Below are 10,087 nucleotides of genomic sequence, written 5' to 3'. Positions count from 1 at the left end.
AATGCAGGCTTTCAGTGCAGGGGGAGCCATTCTCTGTTGCACCTGCAGACGTTTCGCTTGCTGTAACTTTGCCACGCCGTGCATGACTTACCAACGTACGTTAGGAAGAGCCAAGTTACAGCCACGTTCGTGCAGAGCTGGGTGCTCTCTCGAAGCCTGGATAGCTCAGTCGGTAGAGCATCAGACTTTTAATCTGAGGGTCCAGGGTTCAAGTCCCTGTTCAGGCGATTTCTTTACAGCCGGGCGACGCCATCTTTCGCCCTGGTGCGAAGGAAATGCCCGACTGCTGAACGATTTACTCTGGCCGTCAGCGCTTGCTTAGCGCACTCTTTGCTACTCTCCGCGTCAAAGCCTGTAAAAGTCACCGTGGCGGACACTGGTGTTTTTCACCGAAATCCTTCGCTTTTCAGTAATGGCTTGAAATTCACAGGCCCACTAATTGCCTTTCAGCCAAAGTGCTGTCGCTGAGTTGGACGGTGAAAAGAGTTGAGCGGTGATTTCTATGACCCCGACGTGATTTGAACACGCAACCTTCTGATCTGGAGTCAGACGCGCTACCGTTGCGCCACGAGGTCCCACAGGTGCTGCACAGATAAACTTTCCCACTTCTCCCTGTATCTGCTATTGAAACCTCGAGCAATGCAGGCTTTCAGTGCAGGGGGAGCCATTCTCTGTTGCACCTGCAGACGTTTCGCTTGCTGTAACTTTGCCACGCCGTGCATGACTTACCAACGTACGTTAGGAAGAGCCAAGTTACAGCCACGTTCGTGCAGAGCTGGGTGCTCTCTCGAAGCCTGGATAGCTCAGTCGGTAGAGCATCAGACTTTTAATCTGAGGGTCCTGGGTTCAAGTCCCTGTTCAGGCGATTTCTTTACAGCCGGGCGACGCCATCTTTCGCCCTGGTGCGGAGGAAATGCCCGACTGCTGAACGATTTACTCTGGCCGTCAGCGCTTGCTTAGCGCACTCTTTGCTACTCTCCGCGTCAAAGCCTGTAAAAGTCACCGTGGCGGACACTGGTGTTTTTCACCGAAATCCTTCGCTTTTCAGTAATGGCTTGAAATTCACAGGCCCACTAATTGCCTTTCAGCCAAAGTGCTGTCGCTGAGTTGGACGGTGAAAAGAGTTGAGCGGTGATTTCTATGACCCCGACGTGATTTGAACACGCAACCTTCTGATCTGGAGTCAGACGCGCTACCGTTGCGCCACGAGGTCCCACAGGTGCTGCACAGATAAACTTTCCCACTTCTCCCTGTATCTGCTATTGAAACCTCGAGCAATGCAGGCTTTCAGTGCAGGGGGAGCCATTCTCTGTTGCACCTGCAGACGTTTCGCTTGCTGTAACTTTGCCACGCCGTGCATGACTTACCAACGTACGTTAGGAAGAGCCAAGTTACAGCCACGTTCGTGCAGAGCTGGGTGCTCTCTCGAAGCCTGGATAGCTCAGTCGGTAGAGCATCAGACTTTTAATCTGAGGGTCCAGGGTTCAAGTCCCTGTTCAGGCGATTTCTTTACAGCCGGGCGACGCCATCTTTCGCCCTGGTGCGGAGGAAATGCCCGACTGCTGAACGATTTACTCTCGCCGTCAGCGCTTGCTTAGCGCACTCTTTGCTACTCTCCGCGTCAAAGCCTGTAAAAGTCACCGTGGCGGACACTGGTGTTTTTCACCGAAATCCTTCGCTTTTCAGTAATGGCTTGAAATTCACAGGCCCACTAATTGCCTTTCAGCCAAAGTGCTGTCGCTGAGTTGGACGGTGAAAAGAGTTGAGCGGTGATTTCTATGACCCCGACGTGATTTGAACACGCAACCTTCTGATCTGGAGTCAGACGCGCTACCGTTGCGCCACGAGGTCCCACAGGTGCTGCACAGATAAACTTTCCCACTTCTCCCTGTATCTGCTATTGAAACCTCAAGCAATGCAGGCTTTCAGTGCAGGGGGAGCCATTCTCTGTTGCACCTGCAGACGTTTCGCTTGCTGTAACTTTGCCACGCCGTGCATGACTTACCAACGTACGTTAGGAAGAGCCAAGTTACAGCCACGTTCGTGCAGAGCTGGGTGCTCTCTCGAAGCCTGGATAGCTCAGTCGGTAGAGCATCAGACTTTTAATCTGAGGGTCCAGGGTTCAAGTCCCTGTTCAGGCGATTTCTTTACAGCCGGGCGACGCCATCTTTCGCCCTGGTGCGGAGGAAATGCCCGACTGCTGAACGATTTACTCTCGCCGTCAGCGCTTGCTTAGCGCACTCTTTGCTACTCTCCGCGTCAAAGCCTGTAATTCACAGGCCCACTAATTGCCTTTCAGCCAAAGTGCTGTCGCTGAGTTGGACGGTGAAAAGAGTTGAGCGGTGATTTCTATGACCCCGACGTGATTTGAACACGCAACCTTCTGATCTGGAGTCAGACGCGCTACCGTTGCGCCACGAGGTCCCACAGGTGCTGCACAGATAAACTTTCCCACTTCTCCCTGTATCTGCTATTGAAACCTCGAGCAATGCAGGCTTTCAGTGCAGGGGGAGCCATTCTCTGTTGCACCTGCAGACGTTTCGCTTGCTGTAACTTTGCCACGTCGTGCATGACTTACCAACGTACGTTAGGAAGAGCCAAGTTACAGCCACGTTCGTGCAGAGCTGGGTGCTCTCTCGAAGCCTGGATAGCTCAGTCGGTAGAGCATCAGACTTTTAATCTGAGGGTCCAGGGTTCAAGTCCCTGTTCAGGCGATTTCTTTACAGCCGGGCGACGCCATCTTTCGCCCTGGTGCGAAGGAAATGCCCGACTGCTGAACGATTTACTCTGGCCGTCAGCGCTTGCTTAGCGCACTCTTTGCTACTCTCCGCGTCAAAGCCTGTAAAAGTCACCGTGGCGGACACTGGTGTTTTTCACCGAAATCCTTCGCTTTTCAGTAATGGCTTGAAATTCACAGGCCCACTAATTGCCTTTCAGCCAAAGTGCTGTCGCTGAGTTGGACGGTGAAAAGAGTTGAGCGGTGATTTCTATGACCCCGACGTGATTTGAACACGCAACCTTCTGATCTGGAGTCAGACGCGCTACCGTTGCGCCACGAGGTCCCACAGGTGCTGCACAGATAAACTTTCCCACTTCTCCCTGTATCTGCTATTGAAACCTCGAGCAATGCAGGCTTTCAGTGCAGGGGGAGCCATTCTCTGTTGCACCTGCAGACGTTTCGCTTGCTGTAACTTTGCCACGCCGTGCATGACTTACCAACGTACGTTAGGAAGAGCCAAGTTACAGGCACGTTCGTGCAGAGCTGGGTGCTCTCTCGAAGCCTGAATAGCTCAGTCGGTAGAGCATCAGACTTTTAATCTGAGGGTCCAGGGTTCAAGTCCCTGTTCAGGCGATTTCTTTACAGCAAAAGTCACCGTGGCGGACACTGGTGTTTTTCACCGAAATCCTTCGCTTTTCAGTAATGGCTTGAAATTCACAGGCCCACTAATTGCCTTTCAGCCAAAGTGCTGTCGCTGAGTTGGACGGTGAAAAGAGTTGAGCGGTGATTTCTATGACCCCGACGTGATTTGAACACGCAACCTTCTGATCTGGAGTCAGACGCGCTACCGTTGCGCCACGAGGTCCCACAGGTGCTGCACAGATAAACTTTCCCACTTCTCCCTGTATCTGCTATTGAAACCTCGAGCAATGCAGGCTTTCAGTGCAGGGGGAGCCATTCTCTGTTGCACCTGCAGACGTTTCGCTTGCTGTAACTTTGCCACGCCGTGCATGACTTACCAACGTACGTTAGGAAGAGCCAAGTTACAGCCACGTTCGTGCAGAGCTGGGTGCTCTCTCGAAGCCTGGATAGCTCAGTCGGTAGAGCATCAGACTTTTAATCTGAGGGTCCAGGGTTCAAGTCCCTGTTCAGGCGATTTCTTTACAGCCGGGCGACGCCATCTTTCGCCCTGGTGCGAAGGAAATGCCCGACTGCTGAACGATTTACTCTGGCCGTCAGCGCTTGCTTAGCGCACTCTTTGCTACTCTCCGCGTCAAAGCCTGTAAAAGTCACCGTGGCGGACACTGGTGTTTTTCACCGAAATCCTTCGCTTTTCAGTAATGGCTTGAAATTCACAGGCCCACTAATTGCCTTTCAGCCAAAGTGCTGTCGCTGAGTTGGACGGTGAAAAGAGTTGAGCGGTGATTTCTATGACCCCGACGTGATTTGAACACGCAACCTTCTGATCTGGAGTCAGACGCGCTACCGTTGCGCCACGAGGTCCCACAGGTGCTGCACAGATAAACTTTCCCACTTCTCCCTGTATCTGCTATTGAAACCTCGAGCAATGCAGGCTTTCAGTGCAGGGGGAGCCATTCTCTGTTGCACCTGCAGACGTTTCGCTTGCTGTAACTTTGCCACGCCGTGCATGACTTACCAACGTACGTTAGGAAGAGCCAAGTTACAGCCACGTTCGTGCAGAGCTGGGTGCTCTCTCGAAGCCTGGATAGCTCAGTCGGTAGAGCATCAGACTTTTAATCTGAGGGTCCTGGGTTCAAGTCCCTGTTCAGGCGATTTCTTTACAGCCGGGCGACGCCATCTTTCGCCCTGGTGCGGAGGAAATGCCCGACTGCTGAACGATTTACTCTGGCCGTCAGCGCTTGCTTAGCGCACTCTTTGCTACTCTCCGCGTCAAAGCCTGTAAAAGTCACCGTGGCGGACACTGGTGTTTTTCACCGAAATCCTTCGCTTTTCAGTAATGGCTTGAAATTCACAGGCCCACTAATTGCCTTTCAGCCAAAGTGCTGTCGCTGAGTTGGACGGTGAAAAGAGTTGAGCGGTGATTTCTATGACCCCGACGTGATTTGAACACGCAACCTTCTGATCTGGAGTCAGACGCGCTACCGTTGCGCCACGAGGTCCCACAGGTGCTGCACAGATAAACTTTCCCACTTCTCCCTGTATCTGCTATTGAAACCTCGAGCAATGCAGGCTTTCAGTGCAGGGGGAGCCATTCTCTGTTGCACCTGCAGACGTTTCGCTTGCTGTAACTTTGCCACGCCGTGCATGACTTACCAACGTACGTTAGGAAGAGCCAAGTTACAGCCACGTTCGTGCAGAGCTGGGTGCTCTCTCGAAGCCTGGATAGCTCAGTCGGTAGAGCATCAGACTTTTAATCTGAGGGTCCAGGGTTCAAGTCCCTGTTCAGGCGATTTCTTTACAGCCGGGCGACGCCATCTTTCGCCCTGGTGCGGAGGAAATGCCCGACTGCTGAACGATTTACTCTCGCCGTCAGCGCTTGCTTAGCGCACTCTTTGCTACTCTCCGCGTCAAAGCCTGTAAAAGTCACCGTGGCGGACACTGGTGTTTTTCACCGAAATCCTTCGCTTTTCAGTAATGGCTTGAAATTCACAGGCCCACTAATTGCCTTTCAGCCAAAGTGCTGTCGCTGAGTTGGACGGTGAAAAGAGTTGAGCGGTGATTTCTATGACCCCGACGTGATTTGAACACGCAACCTTCTGATCTGGAGTCAGACGCGCTACCGTTGCGCCACGAGGTCCCACAGGTGCTGCACAGATAAACTTTCCCACTTCTCCCTGTATCTGCTATTGAAACCTCAAGCAATGCAGGCTTTCAGTGCAGGGGGAGCCATTCTCTGTTGCACCTGCAGACGTTTCGCTTGCTGTAACTTTGCCACGCCGTGCATGACTTACCAACGTACGTTAGGAAGAGCCAAGTTACAGCCACGTTCGTGCAGAGCTGGGTGCTCTCTCGAAGCCTGGATAGCTCAGTCGGTAGAGCATCAGACTTTTAATCTGAGGGTCCAGGGTTCAAGTCCCTGTTCAGGCGATTTCTTTACAGCCGGGCGACGCCATCTTTCGCCCTGGTGCGGAGGAAATGCCCGACTGCTGAACGATTTACTCTCGCCGTCAGCGCTTGCTTAGCGCACTCTTTGCTACTCTCCGCGTCAAAGCCTGTAATTCACAGGCCCACTAATTGCCTTTCAGCCAAAGTGCTGTCGCTGAGTTGGACGGTGAAAAGAGTTGAGCGGTGATTTCTATGACCCCGACGTGATTTGAACACGCAACCTTCTGATCTGGAGTCAGACGCGCTACCGTTGCGCCACGAGGTCCCACAGGTGCTGCACAGATAAACTTTCCCACTTCTCCCTGTATCTGCTATTGAAACCTCGAGCAATGCAGGCTTTCAGTGCAGGGGGAGCCATTCTCTGTTGCACCTGCAGACGTTTCGCTTGCTGTAACTTTGCCACGCCGTGCATGACTTACCAACGTACGTTAGGAAGAGCCAAGATACAGCCACGTTCGTGCAGAGCTGGGTGCTCTCTCGAAGCCTGGATAGCTCAGTCGGTAGAGCATCAGACTTTTAATCTGAGGGTCCAGGGTTCAAGTCCCTGTTCAGGCGATTTCTTTACAGCCGGGCGACGCCATCTTTCGCCCTGGTGCGGAGGAAATGCCCGACTGCTGAACGATTTACTCTGGCCGTCAGCGCTTGCTTAGCGCACTCTTTGCTACTCTCCGCGTCAAAGCCTGTAAAAGTCACCGTGGCGGACACTGGTGTTTTTCACCGAAATCCTTCGCTTTTCAGTAATGGCTTGAAATTCACAGGCCCACTAATTGCCTTTCAGCCAAAGTGCTGTCGCTGAGTTGGACGGTGAAAAGAGTTGAGCGGTGATTTCTATGACCCCGACGTGATTTGAACACGCAACCTTCTGATCTGGAGTCAGACGCGCTACCGTTGCGCCACGAGGTCCCACAGGTGCTGCACAGATAAACTTTCCCACTTCTCCCTGTATCTGCTATTGAAACCTCGAGCAATGCAGGCTTTCAGTGCAGGGGGAGCCATTCTCTGTTGCACCTGCAGACGTTTCGCTTGCTGTAACTTTGCCACGCCGTGCATGACTTACCAACGTACGTTAGGAAGAGCCAAGTTACAGGCACGTTCGTGCAGAGCTGGGTGCTCTCTCGAAGCCTGGATAGCTCAGTCGGTAGAGCATCAGACTTTTAATCTGAGGGTCCAGGGTTCAAGTCCCTGTTCAGGTGATTTCTTTACAGCAAAAGTCACCGTGGCGGACACTGGTGTTTTTCACCGAAATCCTTCGCTTTTCAGTAATGGCTTGAAATTCACAGGCCCACTAATTGCCTTTCAGCCAAAGTGCTGTCGCTGAGTTGGACGGTGAAAAGAGTTGAGCGGTGATTTCTATGACCCCGACGTGATTTGAACACGCAACCTTCTGATCTGGAGTCAGACGCGCTACCGTTGCGCCACGAGGTCCCACAGGTGCTGCACAGATAAACTTTCCCACTTCTCCCTGTATCTGCTATTGAAACCTCGAGCAATGCAGGCTTTCAGTGCAGGGGGAGCCATTCTCTGTTGCACCTGCAGACGTTTCGCTTGCTGTAACTTTGCCACGCCGTGCATGACTTACCAACGTACGTTAGGAAGAGCCAAGTTACAGCCACGTTCGTGCAGAGCTGGGTGCTCTCTCGAAGCCTGGATAGCTCAGTCGGTAGAGCATCAGACTTTTAATCTGAGGGTCCAGGGTTCAAGTCCCTGTTCAGGCGATTTCTTTACAGCCGGGCGACGCCATCTTTCGCCCTGGTGCGAAGGAAATGCCCGACTGCTGAACGATTTACTCTGGCCGTCAGCGCTTGCTTAGCGCACTCTTTGCTACTCTCCGCGTCAAAGCCTGTAAAAGTCACCGTGGCGGACACTGGTGTTTTTCACCGAAATCCTTCGCTTTTCAGTAATGGCTTGAAATTCACAGGCCCACTAATTGCCTTTCAGCCAAAGTGCTGTCGCTGAGTTGGACGGTGAAAAGAGTTGAGCGGTGATTTCTATGACCCCGACGTGATTTGAACACGCAACCTTCTGATCTGGAGTCAGACGCGCTACCGTTGCGCCACGAGGTCCCACAGGTGCTGCACAGATAAACTTTCCCACTTCTCCCTGTATCTGCTATTGAAACCTCGAGCAATGCAGGCTTTCAGTGCAGGGGGAGCCATTCTCTGTTGCACCTGCAGACGTTTCGCTTGCTGTAACTTTGCCACGCCGTGCATGACTTACCAACGTACGTTAGGAAGAGCCAAGTTACAGCCACGTTCGTGCAGAGCTGGGTGCTCTCTCGAAGCCTGGATAGCTCAGTCGGTAGAGCATCAGACTTTTAATCTGAGGGTCCTGGGTTCAAGTCCCTGTTCAGGCGATTTCTTTACAGCCGGGCGACGCCATCTTTCGCCCTGGTGCGGAGGAAATGCCCGACTGCTGAACGATTTACTCTGGCCGTCAGCGCTTGCTTAGCGCACTCTTTGCTACTCTCCGCGTCAAAGCCTGTAAAAGTCACCGTGGCGGACACTGGTGTTTTTCACCGAAATCCTTCGCTTTTCAGTAATGGCTTGAAATTCACAGGCCCACTAATTGCCTTTCAGCCAAAGTGCTGTCGCTGAGTTGGACGGTGAAAAGAGTTGAGCGGTGATTTCTATGACCCCGACGTGATTTGAACACGCAACCTTCTGATCTGGAGTCAGACGCGCTACCGTTGCGCCACGAGGTCCCACAGGTGCTGCACAGATAAACTTTCCCACTTCTCCCTGTATCTGCTATTGAAACCTCGAGCAATGCAGGCTTTCAGTGCAGGGGGAGCCATTCTCTGTTGCACCTGCAGACGTTTCGCTTGCTGTAACTTTGCCACGCCGTGCATGACTTACCAACGTACGTTAGGAAGAGCCAAGTTACAGCCACGTTCGTGCAGAGCTGGGTGCTCTCTCGAAGCCTGGATAGCTCAGTCGGTAGAGCATCAGACTTTTAATCTGAGGGTCCAGGGTTCAAGTCCCTGTTCAGGCGATTTCTTTACAGCCGGGCGACGCCATCTTTCGCCCTGGTGCGGAGGAAATGCCCGACTGCTGAACGATTTACTCTCGCCGTCAGCGCTTGCTTAGCGCACTCTTTGCTACTCTCCGCGTCAAAGCCTGTAAAAGTCACCGTGGCGGACACTGGTGTTTTTCACCGAAATCCTTCGCTTTTCAGTAATGGCTTGAAATTCACAGGCCCACTAATTGCCTTTCAGCCAAAGTGCTGTCGCTGAGTTGGACGGTGAAAAGAGTTGAGCGGTGATTTCTATGACCCCGACGTGATTTGAACACGCAACCTTCTGATCTGGAGTCAGACGCGCTACCGTTGCGCCACGAGGTCCCACAGGTGCTGCACAGATAAACTTTCCCACTTCTCCCTGTATCTGCTATTGAAACCTCGAGCAATGCAGGCTTTCAGTGCAGGGGGAGCCATTCTCTGTTGCACCTGCAGACGTTTCGCTTGCTGTAACTTTGCCACGCCGTGCATGACTTACCAACGTACGTTAGGAAGAGCCAAGTTACAGCCACGTTCGTGCAGAGCTGGGTGCTCTCTCGAAGCCTGGATAGCTCAGTCGGTAGAGCATCAGACTTTTAATCTGAGGGTCCAGGGTTCAAGTCCCTGTTCAGGCGATTTCTTTACAGCCGGGCGACGCCATCTTTCGCCCTGGTGCGGAGGAAATGCCCGACTGCTGAACGATTTACTCTCGCCGTCAGCGCTTGCTTAGCGCACTCTTTGCTACTCTCCGCGTCAAAGCCTGTAAAAGTCACCGTGGCGGACACTGGTGTTTTTCACCGAAATCCTTCGCTTTTCAGTAATGGCTTGAAATTCACAGGCCCACTAATTGCCTTTCAGCCAAAGTGCTGTCGCTGAGTTGGACGGTGAAAAGAGTTGAGCGGTGATTTCTATGACCCCGACGTGATTTGAACACGCAACCTTCTGATCTGGAGTCAGACGCGCTACCGTTGCGCCACGAGGTCCCACAGGTGCTGCACAGATAAACTTTCCCACTTCTCCCTGTATCTGCTATTGAAACCTCGAGCAATGCAGGCTTTCAGTGCAGGGGGAGCCATTCTCTGTTGCACCTGCAGACGTTTCGCTTGCTGTAACTTTGCCACGCCGTGCATGACTTACCAACGTACGTTAGGAAGAGCCAAGATACAGCCACGTTCGTGCAGAGCTGGGTGCTCTCTCGAAGCCTGGATAGCTCAGTCGGTAGAGCATCAGACTTTTAATCTGAGGGTCCAGGGTTCAAGTCCCTGTTCAGGCGATTTCTTTACAGCC

General features: G+C 52.7%; 16 non-coding genes across 16 annotated transcripts; all 16 read right to left on the bottom strand.

Moving 5' to 3' along the window:
• Positions 1-503: 503 nt before the first annotated feature.
• Positions 504-575, bottom strand: trnaw-cca (transfer RNA tryptophan (anticodon CCA)). The gene has a single exon. It is a non-coding gene; the product is annotated as a tRNA-Trp (tRNA).
• Positions 576-1,141: 566 nt separating this feature from the next.
• trnaw-cca (transfer RNA tryptophan (anticodon CCA)) lies at positions 1,142-1,213 on the bottom strand. The gene has a single exon. It is a non-coding gene; the product is annotated as a tRNA-Trp (tRNA).
• Positions 1,214-1,779: 566 nt separating this feature from the next.
• trnaw-cca (transfer RNA tryptophan (anticodon CCA)) lies at positions 1,780-1,851 on the bottom strand. Its single transcript has one exon. It is a non-coding gene; the product is annotated as a tRNA-Trp (tRNA).
• A 501-nt stretch (positions 1,852-2,352) lies between these two features.
• trnaw-cca (transfer RNA tryptophan (anticodon CCA)) lies at positions 2,353-2,424 on the bottom strand. Its single transcript has one exon. It is a non-coding gene; the product is annotated as a tRNA-Trp (tRNA).
• A 566-nt stretch (positions 2,425-2,990) lies between these two features.
• trnaw-cca (transfer RNA tryptophan (anticodon CCA)) lies at positions 2,991-3,062 on the bottom strand. Its single transcript has one exon. It is a non-coding gene; the product is annotated as a tRNA-Trp (tRNA).
• Positions 3,063-3,512: 450 nt separating this feature from the next.
• On the bottom strand, positions 3,513-3,584 carry trnaw-cca (transfer RNA tryptophan (anticodon CCA)). Its single transcript has one exon. It is a non-coding gene; the product is annotated as a tRNA-Trp (tRNA).
• A 566-nt stretch (positions 3,585-4,150) lies between these two features.
• On the bottom strand, positions 4,151-4,222 carry trnaw-cca (transfer RNA tryptophan (anticodon CCA)). The gene has a single exon. It is a non-coding gene; the product is annotated as a tRNA-Trp (tRNA).
• A 566-nt stretch (positions 4,223-4,788) lies between these two features.
• On the bottom strand, positions 4,789-4,860 carry trnaw-cca (transfer RNA tryptophan (anticodon CCA)). Its single transcript has one exon. It is a non-coding gene; the product is annotated as a tRNA-Trp (tRNA).
• A 566-nt stretch (positions 4,861-5,426) lies between these two features.
• On the bottom strand, positions 5,427-5,498 carry trnaw-cca (transfer RNA tryptophan (anticodon CCA)). The gene has a single exon. It is a non-coding gene; the product is annotated as a tRNA-Trp (tRNA).
• Positions 5,499-5,999: 501 nt separating this feature from the next.
• trnaw-cca (transfer RNA tryptophan (anticodon CCA)) lies at positions 6,000-6,071 on the bottom strand. Its single transcript has one exon. It is a non-coding gene; the product is annotated as a tRNA-Trp (tRNA).
• Positions 6,072-6,637: 566 nt separating this feature from the next.
• On the bottom strand, positions 6,638-6,709 carry trnaw-cca (transfer RNA tryptophan (anticodon CCA)). Its single transcript has one exon. It is a non-coding gene; the product is annotated as a tRNA-Trp (tRNA).
• A 450-nt stretch (positions 6,710-7,159) lies between these two features.
• On the bottom strand, positions 7,160-7,231 carry trnaw-cca (transfer RNA tryptophan (anticodon CCA)). Its single transcript has one exon. It is a non-coding gene; the product is annotated as a tRNA-Trp (tRNA).
• Positions 7,232-7,797: 566 nt separating this feature from the next.
• Positions 7,798-7,869, bottom strand: trnaw-cca (transfer RNA tryptophan (anticodon CCA)). Its single transcript has one exon. It is a non-coding gene; the product is annotated as a tRNA-Trp (tRNA).
• Positions 7,870-8,435: 566 nt separating this feature from the next.
• On the bottom strand, positions 8,436-8,507 carry trnaw-cca (transfer RNA tryptophan (anticodon CCA)). The gene has a single exon. It is a non-coding gene; the product is annotated as a tRNA-Trp (tRNA).
• Positions 8,508-9,073: 566 nt separating this feature from the next.
• Positions 9,074-9,145, bottom strand: trnaw-cca (transfer RNA tryptophan (anticodon CCA)). Its single transcript has one exon. It is a non-coding gene; the product is annotated as a tRNA-Trp (tRNA).
• Positions 9,146-9,711: 566 nt separating this feature from the next.
• trnaw-cca (transfer RNA tryptophan (anticodon CCA)) lies at positions 9,712-9,783 on the bottom strand. Its single transcript has one exon. It is a non-coding gene; the product is annotated as a tRNA-Trp (tRNA).
• Between the last annotated feature and the right edge of the window lie 304 nt (positions 9,784-10,087).

This window comes from Sardina pilchardus, chromosome 5, assembly GCF_963854185.1.
Source record: "Sardina pilchardus chromosome 5, fSarPil1.1, whole genome shotgun sequence".
In the NCBI taxonomy this organism is placed as follows: domain Eukaryota; kingdom Metazoa; phylum Chordata; class Actinopteri; order Clupeiformes; family Clupeidae; genus Sardina; species Sardina pilchardus.
This window is presented reverse-complemented; position numbering and strand designations above follow the sequence as displayed.